We start from the raw sequence: 24,976 nt of genomic DNA, 5'->3' as shown, positions 1-24,976 counted from the left end.
TACAACAGTAAGAGCTATTTACCAATTCTCAGTTATTTTTTGATCCACAATGATTAGACATGAAATACAGTTGCATACAATGGAGGAAATGTATACAAATATTGTATGTGTCATGCATACATTTGCAGTAGTTACCCAGAAAATCAAACTGCCTGGGGTCCCAGAGGACAAGTTTGGGAACCCTTGATATAGAGTGAGTCAATTATACAATCCACAAAGAGAAGACTGATGGGTTATGATAAAGCTTTTTTTAAAAAAAAATATTTCCAGTGGATTCACATTGATGTAGATTGGTAAACAAAGACTCTAGTACTAAGCCTGAAAAATCTCAAAATCCTAGCTTGCTCCTTATTTAGCAAGCTAAACTGATCCAATAATGAATCAAATCAGAAACAGAAAAGTAAATCATAATAAAAAAATGAATAAAAATGACAGCGTATAATTAGTACAACTCTCTTCATCAAGCAAACCTCGTAGCTAAGTGAAAACTAATCAGGAAATAAACATCAGAATATTTAACAGGAACTGATGCACCAAATCATAGTTGATGCAAGAGGAGTTCAAATGTTAAAAGTGATTTTATCATTTGAGCATTTGGAATGTGCAAGGAGCATGTGTTACAGTATGAGATCACATACACAAAAATGACCATGAAATAATTGATTCCGATAAAAGATTAAAAAGCTTCCCAATAATTCTTAGCACGTTTTAAATTTGCTAAATCATATGCATAAGATTGTTTTAGTAAGTACTAAAATGGTACATATAATTTAGGTGAAATATCCTATTCAGGGTTTCTAATCTTATAAATAATACAGCAGTGGTGTACAGTGACATTTATAGCAGGGGATTCAGTCTTGCTCCCTCAGTCGACCTTCCACTTCCACATGGACCGCCCATCCTCCCCCTCCCCAGTCTAAGCAGTCTCACTCCCTCAACCCCCTCTCCCCTAGATTCAAAAGACACATGGAACCCATAAGGCATTAGGCCTGGGTACTTGCCAGGTTCTTATGGCCTGGATTGGCCACTGTTGGAAACAGGATGCTGGGCTTGATGGACCCTTGGTCTGACCCAGTATGGCATTTTCTTATGTTCTTCTTATGTTCTTATGTTCTGTTGTAACATGGAATGGGTGTGGGCTTGGGTCTCAGAAAGCCATGAATAATCAATTACAATATAGTAAACCTCCATAACAAAAACAGCACTAAATGCCAGCACTCAAAAATCAACCTTACATACAAAAAGGCAACACTGCAAATATTATATCAGCCTCTAAAATACCAATATACGTCCTATTTAGAAAACAAGCCAGGCTACCTAAAATACCTGTAAAATAAAAGAAATGTACCTAAAAATATTGTACAAAAGCTTTAAAAACTACATAAGTCACTTCTTCAGATGTCAGATCAGAGACATTTACATTTAAAAACAGGTCCTATATTGTCTCAGTAACTCATGTACAGTATTTCTGGATAATACCTACATAGCTCCAATAAAAGCTATCACAGCCTACCAAGAATACAGTTTACCCCAAGAGACAAATTTGCTATTTCAACACATTAATACTCAGGTCTCAATAGCAACAACCCTACCCAGGAAAGAGCAGTATTGCAAATATTACATCAGGTCCTAAAAGACCAATAAAGCTCCTATTGAAAACAGAACAAGACAGACCGCTATAGACCCCTAGAAACTATAAACTAGCAGAATCCCTCATCTCGATCACACATACAGACCCTTACCAAAATCAAGAGAACGACAAACAGAATAAAGAAATATAAAACATCAATCATAAAAGTAAAACCATACTAATAAAAATATTTTAAGCTGATGATTAGAACATCCAATAATTGAAACCTCATAAAAAATGTTTAGAAAATTTCCCAAAATACAAATATAATGTTTCAAAACAGCAAACATATCAAATAATATCCAATAATGAAACTAATAAGGATTTAAAAAAATCTCCCTCTCTTCATACCTAGGATGTTTCAATTTCCAGCCATTCTGAAACTGTTGTGAATTGGGGATGGAGAGCTGTATAAACTCTATCCTTTTACTCACACACACAGGCTCTCACTTCACTCACCCACACAGACATATATGCATGAGCTCTCACCCACACAGGCAGTCATACATACACACATGGGCTCTCACCGGGCCCCCACACAGGCTGTCACCCACTCAGGCTCTCAACCTCCCACATAAACACAGCCTCTCACCCACACATACACAGAATCTCACCCACAAACATGCACCCAGGCTCTCAACCACCTAACCCAGGTAGTCATCCACACACACAGTCATACACCTATAACCAGTCACACATATATATATATACACACACACACACATACACACACAGCTTCTCACCCACCCAGGCTTTCACTCCACTACCCACACATAGGCAGTCACCCACCCACCCACACAGGCAGTCATCCACACAAGCAGTCATCCCATACACAGTCTCTCTTACATAAATACAACCTCACAGCCTCTCATCCACACATACACGGATCTCATCCACCTACATACACACAAGTAGTCACACATACACATATACCCCCCATTCCTACACACAGGCTCTCACCCAGCCACACCCACCCATTTACTGGCATCCATCCATACAGGTTGTCACCCCTCCACACACACAAGTAGTCACCCAGGTAGTCACTCACACACCCAGCTGCATATAGACACACACACACATTGTGCCTGGGCCTTTTCTTCAGCCATCAGCAGGATGGGGTCCGATGGCAGCCATCGTGTCCTCCTCCTCTCTTTGGCTGCCAGCGGGATGAGGTCCGCTAGCGGCCACTGCATCCTTCTTTTTTCTTCAGCTGCCAGTGGGATGGAGTCTGCTGGCAGCCACTGCTGACGATCTCTCTCTTTAGCTGCTAGAAGGATGAAGTCCTTTGGTGCCACCATATCCGACCTCGCCCTTCAGTCATCATGGGACAGGTTCCAGGGTGGCCTGCTGAGCTGTGGGGTAGGCAGCAGCCAAAGTCGTGTTTATTCATACTTCATCTCCTGCTGCCACAGGGCTGGTTTCATGGAAAGAGCAACAAGACTGGCCCCGTGGCAACAGAAGATGATGTTTGGATAAACGCGATTCCTGTTGCCCATTGGGGGGGTGGGGGGGAAGTATAGGCATTGATCGGATTGAGCAGGGTTTTCGTTTATCCCTGCCCGATCTGATGTACTTGCCACCATGTAGCGACGCTTATGGGCTGGGGATTCACTGAATCCCTTGAAGGCCCTGACCGTATGCCATTGTAATATGGTAAGGCGATGCTGAGAGCACCTTCGTTTGTGGCTACTACTATGTACCTCTATATATTGAAATTTCAATGACTCTCTTTATAAGGAGGGTATTTTCAAAGGGATTTAAGTGTGTAAAAGTATTTGAATGTATAGAAATGTTCTTTTAAAAATTACCTGCCTGACATGTGGGCAAACTTATGCACGCATGTTATGTTTGCTCATTAAGTTTAATAGGATCTGAATGAAGGCATTCCTGGGGTTTTCCACTTTTGTGCATACTTACGCATTTTCAAAAGTATGTGCATAATATTTCCTGAAACATTTCTGCATATAATTTAGCAGGTGTAATTGTGTGCTGGTAGTTCTGGTGGGATAGTTTTTGAAAGGAAAAGTATGCATGGTACATATATGAATGTAATGCCCTTTGAAAACTGGTGTAACTTATGCATATATGTGGCTTCTAATTTATGCCAGCTGTTACAAAATAACCCCAAAATGAATAGCACTGAATACTTCCTCTAGATTTTTCATGCTTCCTTTCCAGGCACTCTGTGAAATGTACATACCCATGACTGAAATATCAAGATCTGCAAATTGTCTTTTACTATGACAGCTGCTTTGTGAGCCAATAGTGTCAAGGAATTAAACCCCTCATCATTTTACAGAATATACTCTGCACTCTAGCCTCCAGTATATGATGCAAATATAACAGCAAAATTATTCATTGTTAGAAATAGTGAAATAAGAAACTGAGCTGAACTGTGCAGAAAGCAAAATTGCTTACCTTGTAATAGGTGTTATCCCAGGACAGCAGGATGTAGTCCTCACATATGGGTGACATCAGTAATGGAGCCCTATACGGAAAAACTTCTGTCAAATTTTCTAGAAACTTTTGAGTGGCACAGTGTGCCCACTGAGCATGCTCAGCACGCCATGATATTCTCAGCCACAGGGGTCTCCCTTTAGTCTTGTTTGTAGCAATGAGCGTTAGCCAAAAATAAAATAATAAAACATATCGGACCCAACTCCGCGGGGTGGCGGATGGGTTTCGTGAGGACTACATCCTGCTGTCCTGGGATAACACCTATTACAAGGTAAGCAATTTTGCTTTATCCCAGGACAAGCAGGATATTAGTCCTCACATATGGGTGATTAGCAAGCTACAGGATGAGTCATCTTTGTATTGGTCCAACAGCTTACAACTTGAGCAACAGGCACAACAACTGGTGTACTGTTGGGAAAAATGAGGCAGCCTGAAATCACGAAAGGTTGGATGTGGAAGGAGTTGGGATCATACTGGAAACAAGTTCTTTAAGACAGATTGTCCATAGGCTGAATCTTGTCGTCCTTTCTTGTCGAGACAGTAGTGAGCCGCCAAGGTGTGAAGGGAACTCAATGTTGTGGCTTTACATATGTCAGCTATTGGCACTGAACGATAGTGTGCTACTGAGGTTGACATTGCTCTTACTGAGTGCGCATTTACTCGCCCCTGGAGAGGAAGGCCTGCTTTTTCATAACAAAATTGTATACAATCTACAAGCCAATTAGATAAAGTTTGCTTGCCCACCACTTTACCCGGTTTGTTTGGATCAAAAGAAACAAAGAGCTGGGTGGATTTCCTATGGTCCGCAGTGTGATCTAAGTAGTATGCAAGCGCACGTTTACAGTCCAAGGTATGTAAAGCCCTCTCTCCTTGGTGAGAATGCGGTTTTGGGAAGAAAGTAGGCAAGATGATTGATTGATTGAAGTGGAAATCCGTAACTACCTTGGGAAGAAATTTTGGATGTGTACGGAGTACCATTCGATTATGTAGGAATTTTGTGTAGGGTGAGTATGTGATGGCTTTTAAGAAAATAGTCTTCCAAGTGAGAAATTTAACATCACAGGAATCCATGGGTTCAAAAGGAGAACGCATGAGCCTAGTTAAGAATACATTTAGGTCCCATTCTGTGACTGGTGGTCGGTGTGGGGGTTTAAATTGAATTAAACCTCTCATAAACCTACTAATGAGGGGCTGCACTGATATTGGTGCATGTCCAACGGTATTGTGATAAGCAGAAATTGCACTTAAATGTACTCTTACAGATGAGGTCTGGAGACCAGAGTCTGAGAGGTGCCATAGATAGTCTAATAAAGATGATGTAGTGCAGGAAAAAGGGTCAAGACTGTTTTGTGTGCACCATGTGGTAAACCGTTTCCATTTAGCACGATAGTTTTCTCGTGTTGCAGGTTTACGTGAAGCTACAAGCACTTGAGATACATTGGTTGAAAGATTGAGTGGTTGTAAAATCAAGCTTTCAACATCCATGCTGTCAGGGATAGGGATTGAAGGTTGGGATGGCGCAACCGGTCCTGATTATGAGTTATGAGAGTGGGAGCTACGCCCAGGCGAATTGGATCTCTGATCGAGAGGTCTAGAAGTATGGGAAACCATACTTGTCGAGGCCAATACGGGGCTATGAGTGTTGCGGTTCCGAGCGCCCCTCTCATGTTCGGGCTCAGGCCCGCTTACCGTCGCTTCAGCTCCCTTAGGAAACCGCTTGAATCCAGGCTAGATAGGGCCGCCAGCCGAGGACTCCCCACGAGGAAGACGCCATTAAAGGCCAGTTCCTGCTTGGCCCCGCGCGCGCGCGCGAGAAGAGTCCTCTTAAGCGCACAGCACCCGGAAGCCCGGCTCCGCCTCGCCTACTGACGTCACGCTCTGCTCCAGATTTAACCGGCGTCCAGTCCCTCACTAGACGCCTTGCAACGAGGTTTCCTGCTGACTAGTTGCTTCCTGTTCCTGTTCTTACTTGCTGCTCACGTTGTCTCCTGGTTCCTGATTCTGGTTTGCCTCACGGACTTCTCACCAGCCTGTCGCCTGCCTTGATCCCGGTTTGCCTCACGGACTTCTCGCCAGCCTGCCACCTGCCTTGACCCCGGTTTGCCTCACGGACTCCTCACCAGCCTGCCGCCTGCCTTGACCCCAGTTTGCCTCACGGACTTCTCGCCAGCTTGCTGCCTGCCTTGACCCCGGTTTGCCTTACGGACCTCTCGCTAGCCAGCTGACTGCCTTGGTTCCGGTCCGCCTCGGACTCCTGCGCTGGTCACTCCACTCTCCTGCTCCCGAGCAGGCCCGCAGCCTGGTCTCCGACCCACGGCCGTCTCCGACCCACGGCCGGCTCAGACCCCGCCTTCGTCAGTGACCCGCCGGCTACCCAGTCCCCTGTCTCGTTTCTGGCAGCCATTCCTGAACGCTCTGAACCCTCTGGACTATCTTGAACTGTGCTAGTCCCCAGAGCCCGGGTCCCTACGGGCTCCTCCCGGGGGGATTCCAGGCTCCGGGTGTTCCTGCCAAGCTCTGACTCCGCCTCCCGGCCTGCTCTGTGTGTACCTGCAGGTCGGCCCAAGGGTCCACCTCTTGCTTGCCCACTGCCCAGTCATAACAGTTTGCAAAGGCCATGGACCCGGCGGAGGCCCCCACTCTACAGGCCATTCCCGGAATGGCGCAGCGCCTCCAACAGCAGCAGCATTGCATTGACGCCCTTGCAGCCACTGTGGAACAGCTGGTCTCCCACCTGGAGACACCCTCACCAGATCCACGTCCAGCTCCGCCTCCCGCTCCGGTCCCCAGCTCCACACCAGTGACCCAGTTACCTGCCCCGACTCTCTTTGCTGGGGACACCAAAGCATGCCGAGGCTTCCTGAACCAATGCTACGTCTGGTTCACCCTGCTGCCGGCACAGTTTCCCTCAGACTCCGTCAAGGTGGCCTATATCTTTTCTTTACTAGATGGTAGGGCTTTGGACTGGGCCTCTCCCATGTGGGAGCGGCAGGACCCCCTCCTGCACAACCTCCAAGAATTTGTGCTTTACTTTCGCCAAGCTTTTGATGACCCTGCTCGTCAAACCACAGCTGCGTCTGAACTGTTGCACCTCAGGCAAGGGCTGCGTTCAGTGGCGGACTATACCATAGACTTCCGCACCCTTGCCATGGAGGTTGGTTGGCGGGATGACTGCCTTCGGGGGATATTCCTTGAAGGTCTGGGTAGCCGTATCAAGGATGAGCTGGCTGGTCGGGATCTCCCGGATTATCTCAATGACTTAATCGACGTCGCTGGAAGGGTAGACCGCCGGCTCCAGCAACGAGACAAGGAGTCATGCTCTTCCTGAAGGTCTCCTCCGGCTTCCCAAGGACCCGCTCGGCCTATGGCCCCCAAGGTGCCACCCGCTTCCGCCCCACCCGGGGAGCCAATGCAACTGGGCAGGTCTCCATTGTCTGCAGAGGAGAAGCAGAGACGCCGGACCCAAGGCCTTTGTCTCTACTGCGGAGGAAAGGGCCACTTCCTTGCCAGATGCCCGGAGCGTCCGGGAAACGCCCGTGCCTAGGTCATTCCGAGGAGCTACTCCTAGGCTATACGGGCTCAGCTCCTCAATGCACCATACCGGTGAAACTCAAGTACCCCGGAGGTGAACTCCAGACTCGCGCCTTCATTGATTCTGGGACAGAGGGTAACTTCATTATAGCGGACTTGGTAGACCAACTATCCTTACCCACACGGTGCCAGGACCCTCCACTCCGCGTTTCTTCTATCCGAGGTACCTTGCTCCCTGGGCCCATCTCCTACTGTACAGATCCGCTCACCCTCCAGACCAGTCTGCTTCATATTGAAGAAATCTCGCTGCTGGTTTTGGAGCAGGCTGTACACCCTCTGATCCTGGGCCTACCGTGGCTGCGCCGCCACTCTCCGGTGATCCAATGGGACACACTCCAGTTGACCCAGTGGAGTCCCTTTTGCTTCACTCACTGTCTGCACATACCGCATCCCCCGTCACCGATCCAGCTCTGCTCGTCCCTTCTGCTTCCAGAGCCGTACCAAGCCTTTGCAGAGGTATTCTCTAAGGAGATGGCTGAAATCCTACCGCAACACAGACCATTTGACTGCCCCATTGACCTGCTTCCAGGTACCACACCACCTCGAGGCCGACTATATCCGTTGTCCTTGCCAGAGACGACCGCCATGTCCCAGTACATAGCCGAGAACCTCGCCAAAGGCTTCATTCGCCCTTCGCGCTCACCTGCCGGGGCCGGCTTCTTCTTTGTAGGAAAGAAGAACGGTTCGCTCCGTCCTTGTATCAACTACCGGTCCTAAATGCCATTACCAAGAGAGACCGCTACCCACTTCCATTGATCCCCGAGCTCTTGGATAGACTCCAAGGGGCCAAACTCTTCACTAAGCTAGATCTTCGAGGGGCCTACAACCTTGTTCGCATACGCCCCGGGGACGAATGGAAGACTGCCTTCAACACCAGGGATTTATTTATTTATTTATTTTAACATTTTTCTATACAGTCGTTTGGTGGGAACCGTCACAACGGTTTACATTAAGGCACATAAAAAGAAGCTAATGTATCTTAAGTTACATAGGTGCCATTTAAGGGTCGGTAACATAGTTTGTAAATAATATTAATTGGTAAGTGTAATGATTCATTTCCATTTCACAATGTAACAGTTTAGGTTACTAGATTACCTTTAACATTGTACTGTCACCCTTTTGTTGAGCTTTAAAAGAATGAAACTTAATCTGCTTAATAATTACACACATTGATTTTGGTTACGTGTTTGTTGTTCAATTGTTTGTAACTGCTTTCTCTTGAGTACTATTCTTTCTCTTTTTGGTAAGCTAGTTTAAAAAGCCAGGTTTTTAGATTTTTTTTGGGCACTACGAGTACCTGGTGATGCCCTTCGGACTTTGCAACGCCCCGGCAGTCTTCCAAAACCTCATGAACGAGGTTCTGCGTGAGATGTTACACTCACACGTCATCGTATACTTGGATGACATCTTGATTTTCTCCAAGGATCTGGAATCCCATCATTGACACGTCAGACAAGATCTACAAGCCCTCAGGGACAACCATCTTTACGCCAAACTCGAGAAGTGCGTCTTCGAGGCAGAATCCTTACCCTTCTTGGGGTACATCATCTCGTCCACAGGCTTCCGCATGGACCCGGAGAATGTCTCCGCCATCATGAACTGGCCCCGCCCGGGTGGCCTCAAGGCGCTGCAAAGGTTCTTGGGGTTTGCTAACTTTTACAGACATTTCATCCCTCGCTACTCCCACCAGGTCGCCCCCCTGACTGCGCTGACCCGTAAGGGAGCCAATGTCAAGACTTGGCCCGACACTGCCATCGAAGCATTCGCCGATCTGAAAAAGGCATTCCTGACTGACACCTGTCTCCGCCATCCGGACCAGACACGTCCCTTCATAGTGGAGGTCGATGCCTCCAGCTTTGCCGTCGGGGCCGTCCTCAGCCAACATACCTCTTCAGGTCAACTTTTGCCCTGCTCCTATTACTCCAAGAAGTTCTTGCCCGCTGCAGCCAACTACTCCTTTGGGGATAAAGAACTGCTGGCCATCAAGCTCGCCTTCGAGGAATGGAGACAGTGGCTCGAGGAGGCTAACCACCCTGACACAGTATACACCGACCATAAGAACTTGGTGTTCCTGTCCCAAGTTCAACGCTTGAACCCCCGTCAGGCTCGGTGGTCCTTGTTTTTTAGCCGCTTCGACTTCACGCTCCACTACCGTCCCACGGCCAAGAACGTCCGGGCTGACGTCTGTCCCGGTCCTCTCTGTCCGAGGAGGATCCGGAGCCCCCACAGTACATCCTGGACCCCGACAAGGTCCGACTCTCTGCCATGTCCGTCCTCACGCAAGACAGAACCATGGTTCCCCCGACGCCAGCGACTGACAGTGTTGCGTTGGGCCCACGATTCTTTTACCGGAGGTCATGCCGGTCAAGAGTGAACTCTGGAACTCCTTAACCGGTACTACTGGTGGCCCAACGTACGGCAGGACGTCCGTGCATACGTAAACTCTTGCCCTACCTGCGCTCAACAGAAGCCCAGCCCAGGCCTTCCGTGTGGCCTCCTGCAACCCCTTCCGATCCCCACAGAACCATGGACCCATCTCGCTACGGACTTCATGCTGGATCTGCCACCATCGCATGGGAAGACTGTAATCTGGGTAACCGTGGATCGCTTCTCCAAGATGGCCCACTTTGTGCCCTTACCCAAGTTGCCTTCTGCACCCGAACTGGCCCTTCTCTTTGCGCAACACATCTTCCGGATCCATGGGCTCCCCCTGGACATTGTCTCTGACCGCGGGCCCCAATTCACCGCTCGCTATTGGAGAGCTCTCTGTAAATGCTTTAAAGTCAAACTCAGCTTCTCCACCGCCTTTCATCCACAGAGCAATGGACAATCCGAAAGGATGAACCGCACCCTAAAAACCGTTCTGCGCACGTTCATTAACGAGAGACAGGACAACTGGACCGAGCTCCTGCCCTGGGCCGAGTTCGCATACAATAACCAGTGCCATGCTGCTACCGGAGTCTCGCCCTTCCAGCTGGTGTATGGGAAACAGCTCAAACCTCCGCTACCCATCACCACGCCCAGTGCTTCTCCAGCCACGCAACTCACCGCTCAGCAACTACAGTCTCTTTGGCAGACCACCCAGACCAAGCTGGGCGCCTCTGCCGCCTCGGCCAGATGGGCGGCCAACCATCATTGGCGACCCGCCCCGGTGTACCAGCCCAGGGACCGGGTTTGGCTAAGTACAAGGAACATCCACATGAGACTGCCCTCTAAAAGATTCGCACCCAAGTTCTGTGGACCCTTCCGGGTAGCTGAGAGGGTGGGTCTCGTCTCCTACCGATTACAGTTACCGTCTTCCCTGCGGATCCACAATGTCTTCCACGTCTCTCTGCTAAAACCCTTGGTCCTCTCACGCTTCCACCGTCGACTCCCGGACACTCCCGCTACACCCGAGGTGGAAGACCCCATGTTCCAGGTATGCGACGTGATTGACGTGCGCTTTTGCAAACGGAGATGGGAATACCTTCTGGCCTGGGAGGGTTGCGGCGACGAAGATAATACCTGGGAACCCGCTCGCAACATCCTGGACAAGTCCCTTCTTCGACAGTTTCACCTGGACCACCCGGACAAGCCAGGTCCTATGAAGAGGGGCCGTAAAGGGGGGGGGGTACTGTTGCGGTTCCGACCGCCCCTCTCATGTTCGGGCTCAGGCCCGCTTACCGTCGCTTCAGCTCCCTTAGGAAACCGCTTGAATCCAGGCTCGATAGGCCCGCCGGCCGAGGACTCCCCTCGAGGAAGACGCGATTACAGGCCTGTTCCTGCTTGGCCCCGCGCGCGCGAGAAGAGTCCTCTTAAGCGCACAGCACCTGGAAGCCCGGCTCCGCCTCGCCTACTGACGTCTCGCTCTGCTCCAGATTTAACCGGCGTCCAGTCCCTCACTAGACGCCTTGCAATGAGGTTTCCTGCTGACTAGTTGCTTCCTGTTCCTGTTCTTACTTGCTGCTCTCGTTGTCTCCTGGTTCCTGATTCCGGTTTGCCTCACGGACTTCTCACCAGCCTGTCGCCTGCCTTGATCCCGGTTTGCCTCACGGACTTCTCGCCAGCCTGCCGCCTGCCTTGACCCCGGTTTGCTTCACGGACTTCTCGCCAGCCTGCCGCCTGCCTTGACCCCGGTTTGCCTCACGGACTTCTCGCCAGCTTGCTGCCTGCCTTGACCCCGGTTTGCCTTACGGACCTCTCGCTAGCCAGCTGACTGCCTTGGTCCCGGTCCGCCTCGGACTCCTGTGCTGGTCACTCCACTCTCCTGCTCCCGAGCAGGCCCGCAGCCTGGTCTCCGACCCACGGCCGGCTCAGACCCCGCCTTCGTCAGTGACCCGCCGGCTACCCAGTCTCCTGTCTCGTTTCTGGCAGCCATTCCTGAACGCTCTGAACCCTCTGGACTATCTTGAACTGTGCTAGTCCCCAGAGCCCAGGTCCCTACGGGCTCCTCCCGGGGGGATTCCAGGCTCCGGGTGTTCCTGCCAAGTTCTGACTTCGCCTCCCGGCCTGCTCTGTGTGTACCTGCAGGTCGGCCCAAGGGTCCACCTCTTGCTTGCCCACTGCCCAGTCATAACAATGAGTATCATGGACCCCTTGTCCTGTTGCAGCTTCACTAGAGTTTTGGTTATTAGTGGTATCGGAGGATACGCATATAGAAGGCCTGAGTTCCAGTGGCGAGCAAAGGCATCCCTGGGGAAGCTGTTTCTGTGCTTGAACAGGGAGCAATAATTGTCCACTTTGTAATTCAGTTGTGATGCAAAGAGGTCTGTTGTTGGATGGCCCCAATGTTGAAACATCTTGGTCGCCACTGTTGAATCCAGAGACCACTCGTGAGGTTGGAATTGATGACTGAGGCGATCCGCCACTACATTGTGAATTCCTGCTAGATAAGTGGCCCGTAAAAGCATTGAGTGTGCTAGGGCCCAGTCCCAAATTTATCCTGCTTCTTGACAAAGGAGATACGAGCCCGTACCTCCCTGTTTGTTGATGTACCACATAGCTACTGTGTTGTCTGTTTGTATCAGAACAGACTTGTGGGAAAGGCAGTCCTTGAACGCATGCAGCGCATAACGTATAGCTCGAAGCTCTAGGAAGTTTATCTGAAATGTAGCTTCGAGTTTTGTCCAAGTACCTTGAGTCTACAGATGACCAATGTGTGCTCCCCAGCCTAAGGTGGATGCATCTGTAGTTAACATCACTTGCATAATTGGTTGTTGGAAAGGTAGGCCTTTGAGCAAGTTGTTCATGGTTGTCCACCATAGGAGCCAGGATAGTAGTTTCTGAGTTACTTGAATTGGATAAGAAAGCGGTTGAATGGCCTGTATCCATTGCTTTTGAGTGTCCATTGCGTGAGCCTCATGGCTAATCTGGCCATAGGAGTGACGTGAACTGTGGAGGCCATGTCACCCAAGAGGGTGAGACATTGATGAGCTGTGATTTGGTGTGTGCGTGAAGAGAGCCTGCTAATGAGGCTAGTGTCTGTGCACAGTCGTTTAGAAGAAAAGCTTTTGCTGTTATGGTGTTTAATTCTGCTCCAATGAATTGTAACAGGTGAGATGGTGTGAAGTGGGATTTCTGGTAGTTGATGAGGAATCCCAAGGAATGGAGTAGAGTTATTGTGAGCTTGAGAGAGTTGAGAGCTCCTTACCTTGTTTGGCTTCTGATGAGCCAGTCATCCAGGTAAGGAAACACGTGCACGCCCTGCTTGTGTAGGTGGGCAACTGCCACTGCTAGGCATTTTGTGAACACTGGAGATGTTGAGGCAAGACCGAATGGTAGCACCCTGTACTGGAAATGTTGATTTCCTACTAGGAATCATAGATATTTGCGATGAGGAGGGAATATTGGAATGTGAGCGTAAGCATCTTGAAGATCCAGAGAACAGAGCCAATCTCCCTTTTGAAGTAGAGGTAACATAGTGCCCAGAGAAACCATCCTGAATTTTTCTTTTCTCAGAAATTTGTTGAGATTTCTGAGGTCAAGGATGGGACGTAGGCCTCCTGTTTTCTTTGGAATGAGGAAATAACAGGAGTAGAATCCTCTGCCCTGCTGAGGCCGGGGAACTGGTTCCACAGCCCTGGCTCTCAGAAGGTTGGATAATTCTGTTTTTAGAATTGTGAATTGGTTGTTTACTGTCCAAAACGAGGTGGGTGGAGTATCGTTTGGTACAGTGAGAAAGTCCAAGCGGTACCCCTGAGATATGATGGAGAGTACCCATTGGTCTGTGGTAATGTGTGACCAATTGGTGATGGAAGAAGGCAATCCGACCTCCTACTGGCAAATTTGGGGTCGGATTGTTCCCTGGTATTACTTCAAAATCCCGATGTTGCTCCTGTTTGAGGAGGGGGTTGAGCTCTAGGCGCTCTTGGTTGTCTAGACCAGTGGTTCTCAACAGGTGTGTCGGGACACACTGGTGTGTCACGGGGTCCTGGGAGGTGTGTCGCAGGGCCAGCAGATGGCTGCTACCTCCTTATCAGCCCAGGTGGGAGTTGGTTGACTTCTCTTACATTGGGCCTGATGGGAGGCAGCTCTCACTTCCTTCTCTTCTTTCTGGCCCAGTGGGAGGCTGTTACCTCCTTCACCCAGAACAGAGCAAGACATTGCCAGCTCCTGCTGATCTGGGTCTGATGGGACACAACATTTATCTTCCCCTGCTGAGCCTGGGAATGTTGCTGCTGATGATCTCTTCACCCAGTGGAGGGTGGGGGAAAGGAGGTTGGGGATGCTGGGCAGGTAGAAGTGTAAAGGAGAGGGAGTGTGGGGGCTGTTGAGCAGGAAGGGGTGGGAAACAGGGGGTTGGGGTAGCTGGGCAGGCAGGGAGATTGGATGAAGGGGGTAGGGAGAGTCAAGCAGGGGAGAGAGGTAGCACAGGGAAGAGGATGTGTGTGTGTGTGGGGGGGGGGGGGGTCAGGATGCTGGGCAGGGATATGGGTGAGAGCGGTTGATTTAAAGGGAGCAATTGGGAAAAGTGAAGGATGATGGAGGGGGGAGTGACGGGGTGCAAGAGCCATAATATGTCAGTTTTGGGAATGTACATTTTTTCTGTCTTTGTACTTTGCTTAGTGTAGGAAGATATGTATTTCTGTTTCTAGTTCTCCAGTTTTGCACTGCATCTAGAGTGGCTTTTTGTGGTATCCATTCCAGTTTTTGTCTCCACATTTGTAATTTCTGGACTTTTTTTATTCTGTATTTGGTGAAGGTCGGATCTATAAGTGTGATTGAGGTGAGGTATTTTACTAGTATGTAGGGATTTGTATCATCTTATTTGTTGTATTCTCAGTAGGGCATGCATTGGTGCTACACTGCTGCCTTTTCATAGGTAGGGCTATTGCTGTTTGAGTTCTTGGAGTTAGTGTTGCAATGGTATGCTAAACATGTGCTGAGTGTCTATTTTTTCAGGTTTTGTATTTGGCAATGTGCCTGGTAGTAAGGGAGTTTGTGTTTCTGAGCACCAGAATCAGAATCTTTTTTATATGGTGAGTGTATTTGAAATATCCTAGTTTTGCTCTGCATTCAGTGTTTGGAGATGGGGGTGGGGGAGCAGGTTCCTATAGATGCAGAGTATATGTTTACATTTAGCCTCGTGATGGTCAAATGTTCAGTGTGTCATGCCTGTAAGCATTATCTGCCAGGTGTGTCCCAACAGAAAAAAGGTTGAGAACCACTGATCTAGACTGAGTTCTCTGAGTTGGTCTGGATGAGCGTCCACAGGCAGGAGGTGGATAATAACGCCTTGGCCTGTAGTATGGACGCTTGGACTCTTTCCTTGGGAGTCTTCTTGATGGTACTTGAGACTCCTGAGGTACCGAAGATAGTTGCTTTAGGGTTTCTGAGTGTTCCTTTAGGAGGGAAACTGCTTCCTTTACCTTATCCCCGAAGAGATTGTCTCCTACACAAGGGAGATCAGACAGATTTCGGGTCTCAGATCCGAGGCCTTAAGCCAGGCCCATCTTCGAGCACTGATACCTGTGGCTGATAGTCTTGATGCCGTTTCAAAACTATCATATGCTGCACGAACCTCGTGTTTGCCCGCTTCCAGACCTTTATGAATTATGTCAGAGAAGGACTCCTGAACTTGCTGGGGGAGAGTTTCAGAGAGTTCTTGCATTTGCTTCCATAAGTTACGCTGGTATTGCGTCATATATAATTGGTAGGACGCAATCCTGGAAACTAGCATAGATCCCTGAAACATCTTCCTACCTATGTTGTCTAGGAACCTGTTGTCTCTTCCTGGTGGAATTGAAGAATGAGTTTTTATTCTTTTTGATTTCTTTTGTGCTGACTCAACTACCACTGACTGGTGAGGTAGTTGAGTCTTCTTGAATCCTGGGATGTGTTGAACCAGGTATGTCGCATCTGTCCTCTTGTTTACTGGAGGTATGGAGCAGGGATGCTTCCATAATCTGTATAACAATTCTACGAGGACTTCGTGGACTGGTATTGCTAATACCTCCTTAGGAGGGTCCACGAACTGTAGCACTTCCAGGGTCTTTTGTCTGGAGTCTTCCTCCGTCTGTAGTTGAAAAGAAATGGTGTCAGCCATATCCTTGATGAAGTTGGAGAAGGATAGGTCATCCGGAGGGGATTTTCTACGGTCCTCTGGAGGAGATGGTTCCGAGAGGCTTCTTCTGATGAGTTATCAGTATCAGTATCCTTCCATGTATCAGGTGTATGTGGTCAAGGCATCTTTGGTATCGATGGCATCGATGAGTGTCCCCTGGGTTTCGATGGGAACAATGGGGATATCGGTGGGAATGGGCGCAGAAGCACCGATGGACCCGGGATCGGATCTGGAATTGGTGATTTTCTGGCAGTATCTTCTCCTCTCGGTGGTGGTATCGGCATTTCCTGAGGTTTCACAGGGATTGCACCAATAAGTGAATCTAGTTTTACTAAAATCGGCGCAAAAAAAGATAAATCGGGCATCGGTGGAATGGACGATGGAGTCGGCAGTGTCATCGATATTGGCATCGATGGAACCGGTGATGGAAATGGTAAGGCAGGGGTGGACAATTCCGGTCCTCGAGGGCTGCAAACTGGTCGGGTTTTCAGGATATCCCTAATGAATATGCATGAAAAAGATTTACATACGACTGAGGCAGAGTGCATGCAAATCTCTCTCGTGCATATTCATTAGGGATATCCTGAAAACCCGACAGGTTTGCGGCCCTCGAGGACCGGAATTGCCCACCCCTATGGTAAGGGCATCGGTACTGGCATCGATGGACCCAGCGATGGAACTGGTAAGGGCATCGGTACTGGCGTCGATGGAACAGATGATGGAGACAGTACTGGCGATGGCGCTGGCATCATGTTGAGGAGCACATTCCTGACTGCATGGTGGATATATCCGTCCAATTCCGCCCGCACAGCTGGTGAGACCAGAGCAGCTATGGGGGAAGGCAGTGAAAGCGATTCCGGTACCTCTGCAGAGCCTTGAGGCGGTACGGTTCCCGGCACCGATATCAGTGGGGCTCGCCCTGGAGTGGAAGGCCTCGATGAAGCATCCTCTCTCCGAGGTTTCTTAAGACGCTGGTCCAGGACCCTTCGATGGACCGCCGGGTATCGAGTCGGTCTCGGGAGGCCTCCGATGTCGATGCTTTTGTTTGTGGTCGGTGCTTTTTTCGATGACAGATGTCGATTTTATCGAAGAAATAGACGGGGTTGGTGACCTCTCCCGCTTCATCTGGTTTTCTTTTCTTCAAGACGACCTTACGGATCGCTCCAGCTGGAGACGACTGCGTAGACGTCGAAGTTGAGGGCATTAATTGTAAATGGAACAGGTGCTCCATCTTCTCCATCCGGAGTCTCCTGCCCTTTGGCGTCATCTCCGCCCACTTCGGGCAGGTTAGGACATCGTGTCTCTCACCAAGACAGAGCACACACTCTAAGTATGGGTCAGTGATGGACATTGTTCGACAACAAATCGGGCATTTCTTAAAGCCCGTAGCCATTATGAAGTCGGACAGCCGTTGACGACTTTTGGCTAAAAAAAATACGGTACGGAACCGACGCAAATATGGAAAAACTTACTGAGATGGTAAAAAATGAGGGACCCCTGTGGTTTCGAAGTTTTTCGGCTATTTTATATATGGTGAAAATCACCACACAGGACTCCAATTAACTGCGAGGCTAACAGCTTCGTGGAATAACGAAGACTAAAGGGAGACCCCTGTGGCTGAGAATATCATGGCATGCTGAGCATGCTCAGTGGGCACACTGTGCCAGTCAAAAGTTTCTAGAAACTTTGACAGAAGTTTTTCCATATAGGGCTCCATTACTGATGTCACCCATATGTGAGGACTAGCATCCTGCTTATCCTGGGATAAAGTATTTTGCTAAGAAAATGAATAACTTATTACTTGCATCAACTTATGAATATGAAATCATTCATCCAGGCAATGACTAAGATCTTATAAGGCATCTGTAAGATTGCAGGAAACACAAATAGCATCTAAGCTTCTTCACGTTTCTGCTGATGCATCTAGTTTGCAGCTAGAGATTATTACATCACAACTCATTTTACAAAAATCCATGATTACTTTCAAATTAGAGAACATTCAATAAGAACAGAAAAGATGTTAAAAAGAATGAAAGGAGAAAAGGAGGAAAATGGAGCAGAACACAACAAAAACAATGACCTACAGTAAAACTGCTTCCAGGTGGTTTTTCTAGGTATCCACCACTACTGCATGCATGAGATATACAATATTTGTATGCACTACCTCCAATATATGCTAATGTGTTTCATGCCTATTCATTGTGGACCTAGGTGACTAGATCAAAAAATAACAGTTGGTGAAAAGAAAATTATTCCTCACCTGCTAATTTTCGTTCCTGTAGTACCAAGGATCAGTCCAGACGGTGGGTTATGTCCCCCGTCCAGCAGATGGAGTCAGAACAAAAGCTCGAGGGGAGGTCCTATATGACCTCACTCCCGGTGCTACAATCCTCAGTATCTAGACTTACAAAGCGAAGAAGAAAAGAGACGGAGGGATCAAAAAACGTAAATGTTCAAAACTGTAATTAACAATTGAACTGCACTGAACCACTTAAAACGGAACTTGCAAATCAAACCTTAACCTCAATCATCCCCTGGGGCACCAGGGAATGTCAGAGGAAGAGCAGAAAGAATAGAGTTGATGAGCAGAGGCGTTCCCAAACAAAGAATCCCCCCAAAAACTAGGGAGTGTGTCTGGACTGATCCTTGGTACTACAGGAACGAAAATTAGCAGGTGAGGAATAATTTTCTTTTCCCTGTACGTACCAGGATCAGTCCAGACGGTGGGATGTACCACAGCTTCCCTACGACGGGTGGGCAGAGGAAAGCCCTGCTCGAATGACACTATCTCCGAAGGACCCGAACACGGGAGCATGGACGTCCAGATCATAGTGCTTGGAAAAAGTATGTAGAGACTTCCAGTCAGCCGCCCTACAGATCTCCTGCACGGACACAGACGTACTCTCCGCCCATAATGCCGCTTGAGCCCTCAGAGAATGGGCCTTAATCGTCAGCGGTGGTTGTCTACCGGCCGTCAGGTACGCTGAAACAATCGCACCCTTCAGCCAGCGGGCGATGGTGGCCTTGGAAGCCATACGACCCTTCCTAGGTCCCGACCAAAGGACAAACAAATGGTCCGAGAGCCGGAAATCATTGGTGGATGCCAAATATTGCATCAGGCATCTCTTGACGTCCAAGGATCGCAGTTGTCTAGAGTCCTCCGACGAGAAGGAAGGCAATTCAAACGACTGCTTGAGATGGAAAGACGAGACTACCTTCGGTAGAAAGGAGGGCACCGTGCGCAAAGACACCCCGCCGTCCGTGAAACGAAGATAAGGTTCCCTACAGGACAGCGCCTGGAGTTCCGAAATGCGGCGCGCTGAGCTAATAGCCACCAGAAAAATACACTTAAGAGTAAGATCCTTGATGGTGGCCATCCGCAAAGGCTCGAAGGGCGAGTCACCGAGCACCCTGAGTACCAAGTTGAGACTCCAAGAAGGACAGGGTGGCCTGGTCGGGGGCTTCAGCTGCCGAACCCCCTTGAGGAAGCGGACAATACCCGGATGCGATGAGAGCAGCGAATCTTTACCATTGTGGAGAAGCGCTCCCAAGGCTGCCACCTGTACCCTAATGGAGTTGTACACGAGTCCCATCTCCAGCCCAGACTGCAAGAAGGCGAGAATCTGAGCGACCGAGGCGCTACCTGGGACAAAGGAGCGCGAGACGCACCAATCCTCAAAAACCTTCCACACCCTTACATAAGTAACCGAGGTGGACGTCTTTCGAGCTCGTAAGAGAGTGGAAATCACCGCCTCCGGGTACCCCCGACGCCTTAATCTGCGCCTCTCAAAAGCCAGGCCGCAAGACAGAAGCGATCTGCCGCCTCGAAAAATATGGGACCCTGTCTGAGGAGCCGCGGGAGGTGACCGAGGCGAATTGGTCCTTCGCGAGCGAGGTGTAGAAGATCCCCGAACCATGGATGGTGGGGCCACTCTGGTGCCACCAGAATTACCGGCCCTGGATGAGTCTCTATCTGCCGAAGCACCTTCCCCACCAGAGGCCACGGTGGGAAGACATACAGGAGACCCTGCTGAGGCCATGGCAGGACCAGCGCATTGACGCCTTCGGCGCCGCGTTCCCTCCTGTGACTGAAGAAGCGTGGTGCCTTTGCGTTTGCTGCTGTGGCCATGAGGTCCATGTGGGGCTTCCCCCATTGCTGTGCTATCAGGCGCATCGCGGCCCTGGAGAGCTCCCATTCCCCGGGATCCAGACGCTGGCGGCTGAGAAAGTCCGCCTGCACATTGTCGATGCCTGCTATGTGAGAGGCAGATAAGCGGAGCAAGTTGAGCTCCGCCCAATGCATCAACTTCTCCGCCTCCCAAGCGACGAGGCGACTCCTCGTGCCTCCCTGGTGATTGATGTAAGACACCGTTGTTGCGTTGTCCGACAAAATCCTGACCGCCCTTTGGCAAACCAACGGGAGGAATCCCTGCAGGGCTAGACGAGCTGCCCTGGTCTCCAGGCAATTGATGGGCCACTGTCTCTGTCTTTGTCCATGTGCCTTGGATGGAGCTCAAGTGGCAGACAGCCCCCCATCCGGTGAGGCTGGCGTCCGTGGTGACCACTACCCAGTCTGGTGTTTCCAGGGACATTCCCCGAGCCAAGCGTCGAGGATCTAACCACCAATGGAGACTGAGGCGAGCCGCCGCCGGGATCGGCAGTATCGCTTGGTAATCCCTTGACACCGGCTTCCACCGGGACAGCAATGCCTTCTGGAGGAGCCAAAGATGAGCGAAGGCCCACGGTACCAGGTCGATCGTGGAGGCCATGGTCCCTAGTACCTGAAGGTAATCCCAGGCTGTGGGTTCCGGGAGGGATGAGAACCGCCGAATCTGCTTGCGCAACGCCTGTGCGCGCTCCAGCCGTAGGAACACCTTGCCTACCTTTGTGTTGAAGTGAGCACCCAGAAAATTCAGCGTCTGGGAGGGTGTGAGATGGCTCTTGTCGTAATTGATGATCCAGCCCAGTGACCGTAGGAGAAAGACCACCCGGTTCATGCCCTGCACCCCCTGCTGTTGAGACTTCGCCCGAATGAGCCAGTCGTCCAGGTATGGGTTAACTAAAATCCCTTCTCGGCAGAGAGCCGCCGCGACTACCACCATCACCTTTGTGAAGACGCGAGGGGCCGAAGGGTAGCGCCCGGAACTGGAAGTGTTGACCCAGAATATTGAAGCGTAGAAATTTCTGGTAATCCGGATGAATCGGGATATGAAGATATGCCTCCGTCAGATCCAGAAATGAAAGGAACTCCCCCTGGTGAACTGTAGCCAAGACCGAGCGGAGAATTTCCATGCAAAAACGCGGGACCCGCAGCGCTCTGTTGATGGTCTTGAGGTCCAGAATGGGTCGGAAGTTGCCCTCCTTCTTGGGCACCACGAAATAGATTGAGTAATGACCTCAACCCAAATCGGAGGCGGCCACCGGCCTTATTGCCCCTAAGGCCAGCAGACGATCGAGGGTCTGCCGAACAGCTCCTTGTTTGAGGGGAGACCCGCATGGGGAGAAGAGGAACCTGTCCCTGGGAGCGTGGACAAAATCCAATGCGTAACCGTACTTTAGGATGTTCAGGATCCACTGATCCGATGTGATGTGGACCCACTCCTTGTAAAAAAGAGCGAGACGACCCCCCCACCCTCGGGGTTGGCTCGTGGGTCCGCCTGGCATCATTGCGCTGGCTTCGCGGAAGAGCAAGGACCCGGCAGCTCCTTGCCGGGCCTATGCCTGCGAAAGGGCTGGTTCCAGGTCTGAGAGCGAGATGAAGGATACCGAGGCGCTTGTTGCTGTCTGTTAGTCCGTGCCCGACGCTGGTTCCGAGGCCGGTTTCTAGAGAAGCTGAATGACCTGGTAGAGCGGGTCCTGTCCTCCGGGAGTTTATGAACCGCACTCTCGTTGAGAGACTTGATAATCTGGTCCAAATCCTCCCCGAAGAGGAACTTGCCCTTGAAAGGCAAGGATCCCAGGCGTGCTTTGGAAGAAGAGTCCGCCGACCAGTTGCGAAGCCACAGAAGGCGACGGGCCGCCACCGCCGCCACCATAGAACGAGACAAGACCCGGAGAAGGTCATATAGGGCATCCGCTCCATAAGCCAGCACAGACTCCAACCTGTCCGCCTGCTGAGCCTCGGTATCCGGAAGATCCTGCGAGGTGAGCAGTTGTTGGATCCAACGCAGTCCCGCTCTCTGCGCCAGAGCAGTACAGATAGCCGCTCGGACTCCGAGCGCGGAGACCTCGAATATCCTCTTTAGATAGACCTCCAGCTTCCTGTCCTGAAGGTCCTTCAAGGCAGTGCCGCCCATAACTGGGATGGTAGTACTCTTCGTGACTGCCGAATCCACCGCCGGGACCTTAAGCAATTCAAGGAACTCCATAGGGAGAGGATAGAGCTTTTCCATAGCCCTGCTGACCTTGAGAGAGGCCTCCGGAGAATCCCATTCCCTGGAAATCAACTGCAAGAAACTGGGATGGGTGGGAAAGGCCTTGGCCAGAGGCCGAAGCCCTGCCAGGAGGGGATCCCCCTTTCTCACCTTAGGATCTGGGACCGACGGCTCCGGGGGAGGATCAATGTCCATCTCTTGAAGAATATATGGGATGATTCCATCCAACTCCTCAGCTTGAAATATGCGGAGAACCCGTGGGTCGTCGCCCTCCACTTGGGCAGACACATTGGGATCCTCCCCGGTCGAATCCTGAGAAGGGTCCTCCTCCGGGCTTATGTGCAGTCCCCGCGACGGTCCCACGGGAGCCCTGGAGGGTGCCTGTGTCGTCCGTAGAGGCTGTCCCAGACCCAGCGCCAAAGGTCCCCCCAAAGAGGCGTCCAGTCGTGCCAGTTTAGCGGGTGTAGGGCCCAAGGGCAACCCCAGAGGCTGGCTGCTTTGCAGGAAGGCCCGGTGCATCAGCACCACAAACTCCGGCGAAAAAGCGGGCAATCCCGGGGGAAAACCTCCCGTGAAGTCTCCAGCCTGTCGTCTACCCTCCTGCTCCGCCAGGGGGGCCAAAACGGGAGGGAGCGCTGAGCGCGAGCCCCCTGCCTCATCCTCTGACACGCCGGCTTCTTCATAAGAAAACAAAATGGCCGCCATTCCCGCGCTCAGCGGGAACGGAGCCTGCCGCTGCCGAAACATGCTCTCCTCACTCCGGTCTCCTGTGCCGTCCCCAGGCTGAGTCTTGCCTTCCTCCGCTGGAAGGCAGGACGAACAGAGTCCCTCCGCCGAGAGCCGGCTTCCCTGCCGGCCACAAGAGGAACAGGCCGCCGAGCGCGGCATGACCAGCTGTTAGGGGAGGCAGGAACGAGCGCCGCGGCAGCGAGCTAACACCCCCCCCCCTCTCCGGCAATTCGCGCCCTCAGCACCACCTCAGCCCTCAGCACCACCTCGCCTCCCTGTGACCTGAAGCTACTGCCGGGGAATAAGCCTCCCGGCAGCCGGCGGCCCCGGGGAATGAGCTTCGCGTGGCCGCGGATCGCCAATGTAAACGGGAGTGGCGGGGGGGGGGGAGGGAGCCGAATCCAGCACCACTGATGGCAACCCCTCGTGAGAAAACGCAGCCCTCCAGTGCCAGTAGGAACGGCAAGAGGGGAAAAAGCCTGAAAATTAAGTGAGGAGAAAAACACACACACTTACCCCCAAAACGGACCCCCAAGAGGAAGAGAATACAGAAGGAGAGTAGCCTGATCGCAAGTCCCTCTCCTTACAGGCCAGCCACCAAAGGTAGCTGAAACCAACCTCCTGGAATTACTGAAAGAAGCTCTTTACAATGTCTTTCTTTTTTTTTTTTTTCTTGATCCCTCAGAAACAGGAAAGGCCTAAAAACCTAAGAACCTGTGCTGGGGACTAGCCAGTCCCCTGCTCACATCTGCTGGAGTCAGAAGATACTGAAGATTGTAGCACCGGGAGTGAGGTTATATAGGACCTCCCCTCGAGCTTTTGTTCTGACTCCATGCTGGACGGGGGACATAACCCACCGTCTGGGCTGATCTTGGTACGTACAGGGAATGACTGATAGCTCTTACTGTTCTAGAACTCTCAGCATAAGGATCTTGCTGAATATCATGCTCTCTCTTTGTGAATCCTTGAAAATACCGCTGTTCCAAAGAGCAACAATTGCAGTTTTACTGTAGGTCATTGTTCATGCTGTGCTCTGCTCCGTTTTCCTCATTACCTTTCTATTTTTTGATATGTTTCCAAATAGCAAACTACTGTAGAGATCAATACAAAACATAAAGATGATTAGTCGACATCATCTAAATAAATGGTTTTCAAATATTTAAAGGTATCAGAAGGAACCAGTTTTACATTATTATTTATGACATAAGAAATCCGAGCCTAAAACATATCTGTCACATTTTGAGTAAGTCTGTGGACTGATAGGTAAACCAACTTTTCTAATTACAGTTATTTTTGGGAATTATTTACATTGTTGTCAAGGTGAGAATATATATTTTGTGTTGGTTGCAAGTTATTTATGACTCTTAGGTAGATTTTAGCATATCATTGAAAGGTTGGCTTGAAAGGATAGAGGAAACATTAGCCCTGTCTGTAGGTCTCTTCCTCTCCCACCTCATTTCCTTTTCTTTTATAGACTGGTTTTGTATTTCATTTCTTGCAGCCATACCCAATTAGATAGCAAGTGTTGCTTACCTGTAACAGGTGTTCTCACAGGACAGCAGGATGTTAGTCCTCACATATGGGTGACATCATCAGGATGGAGCCCAATCACGGAAAACTTCTATCCAAGATTCCAGAACTTTGACTGGCCCC

The sequence above is a fragment of the Rhinatrema bivittatum genome, chromosome 6, assembly GCF_901001135.1.
Source record: "Rhinatrema bivittatum chromosome 6, aRhiBiv1.1, whole genome shotgun sequence".
Lineage (NCBI taxonomy): Eukaryota > Metazoa > Chordata > Amphibia > Gymnophiona > Rhinatrematidae > Rhinatrema > Rhinatrema bivittatum.
This window is presented reverse-complemented; position numbering follows the sequence as displayed.